Here is a 2,411-nt window from a genome sequence, read left to right on the forward strand (position 1 = left end):
AAAGACCTTTTGGATAAAACAGCATGCGGTAAAGAAGCCGGCCAAATCCCACCAAAACCAAGATGGTGACAAGAGTAACCTTTGGCCATCCTCATGGCTCATTATACGCTAATAATAATACATTAACACTTTAAAAGACACTCCACCAGCACCATGACAGTTGACAAATGCCATGGCAATGAGACAGCCAAGTATAAAGAGGTCCCCGGAGAAACTCAGACCACTGTGTGGGCCCTGGGAAAATGGGCTGGAGCCACGGAAGTTCACACCCTTTGCAGCGGGAAGGAGCCTGGCGTCTTCTGTTTCGGGTGGAATCTGGGATTCAGTCTGTGAGGGGGAGACCAGCTAGCAGGGACTCTCAATTTACTGAGACTCCCTGTTTCTCTTTTTTTCCTTTTTGCCCAATAAATTCCATTTTTCTCACTCTTCAAAGTGTCTGTAAGCCTAATTCTCACAGCCATGTGGCAAGAACCTGGCTTTTATCTGAACTAGAGAAAGTTCTACAACAGCAGTGCCTAGGAATTACCTTATATGGTCTCAAAAGGGGAGAAATCCTCAGTTCTGGGAATTGCCCATCCCTTTCCTGGAAAACTCATGAATAATCCATCCCTTGTTTAGCATATAATCAAGAAATAACTATAAGGGCCTAGCTACTCAGGAGGCTGAAGTGGGAGAATTTCTTGAACCTGGGAGGCAGAGGTTTTAGTGACCTGAGATTATGCCACTGCACTCTAGCCTGGGCAGAACAGCAAGACACTGTCTTAAAAATAAATGAATAAATAAATAAATAAATAAATGCACAGGTGCTTAAGCCAGGCATGGTGGCCCACGTCTGTAATCCCAGCACTTTGGGAGGCTAAGGTGGGCAGATCACCTGAGGTCAGGAGTTCGAGACCAGCCTGGCCAACATGGTCAAACCAAGTATCTACTAAAAATACAAAAATTTGCCCATGTGGTGGCGGGCACCTGTAGTCCCAGCTACTCAGGAGGCTGAGGCAGGAGAACTGCTTGAACCCAGAAGGCAGAGGTACAATGAGCCAAGATCATGCCACTGCACTCCAGCCTGTGCAACAGAGCAAGACTACGCCTCAAAAAAAATCATAACAGTAATAAATAAGAAATAATTATAAGTCTGCTATAAAGACACATGCACACGTATGTTTATTGCAGCACTAATCACAACAGCAAAGACTTGGAATCAACCCAAATGTCCATCAATGACAGACTGGATTAAGAAAATGTGGCACATATACACCATGGAATACTATGCAGTCTTAAAAAAGGATGAGTTCTTGTCCTTTGTAGGGACATGGATGCAGCTGGAAACCATCATTCTCAGCACACTGTGGCAAAAACAGAAAACCAAATATCGCATGTTCTCACTCATAGGTGGGAATTGAACAATGAGAAAGGAAGGGGAACATCACACACTGGAGCCTGTCATTGGGTGGGGATGGGGGAGGGATAGCATTAGGAGATATATGTAATGTAAATGATGAGTTAATGGGTACAGCACACTAACATGGCACATGTGTACATATGTAACAAACCTGCACATTGTGCACATGTACCCTAGAACTTAAAGTATAATAAAAAATTAAAAATAAATAAATTAATTAAAAAATAAATAACTACAAATATACTCAGTCAAGCAGCCCACACCACTGCTCTGTCTATGGAGTAGCCATTCTTTATTCTTTTACTTTATTAATAAACTTGCTTTCACTTTATTCTATGGATTTCCCCAGAATTCTGTATTGTGCAAGATCCAAAAACCCTGTCTTAGGTTTTGGATCAGGACCGCTTTCTGGTAACAACAGGCTCTGGGACAGAATGTATTCTATGCCTCTCTCTGAGCCTCTGGTGGTTGCTAGAGATCCTTAGAGTTCCTTGTAGATGTGTCACTTCAATTTCTGCCTACATCACATGGTGTTCTGCCTTTGTGTGTGTGTGTGTGTCTGGGTCCAATTTTCCTGTTTTTATAAAAATGCCAGTCATATTGAATTATAGCCCACCATCATGACCTCACCTTAAGTAATTACAGCTGCAGTGACTCTTACAAAATAAGATCATATTCTGAGATCCTAGCATCAGGGGTCTTTGAACCAGAGCAACTCTATCTTGCATAAGGGCTGGGTAAAATAAGGCTGAAGACTACAGGACTGCATTCCCAGGAGGCGGGGCATTCTAAGACACAGGACGAAATAGGAGGTTGGCAAAAGACATGGGTCATAAAAAACCTTGCTGATAAAATAACTTGCAGTAAGTAAGCCAAAACCCACCAAAACCAAGATGGCCATGAGAGTGACCTCTAGTAGTCCTCTGTGGTACACTGTCACCAGCATCATGACAGTTTACAAATGCCACAGCAATGGGCCTAATATAACACTAACCCTAGCCCTAATCCTAAC

Source organism: Macaca nemestrina, chromosome Y (assembly GCF_043159975.1).
Source record: "Macaca nemestrina isolate mMacNem1 chromosome Y, mMacNem.hap1, whole genome shotgun sequence".
Lineage (NCBI taxonomy): Eukaryota > Metazoa > Chordata > Mammalia > Primates > Cercopithecidae > Macaca > Macaca nemestrina.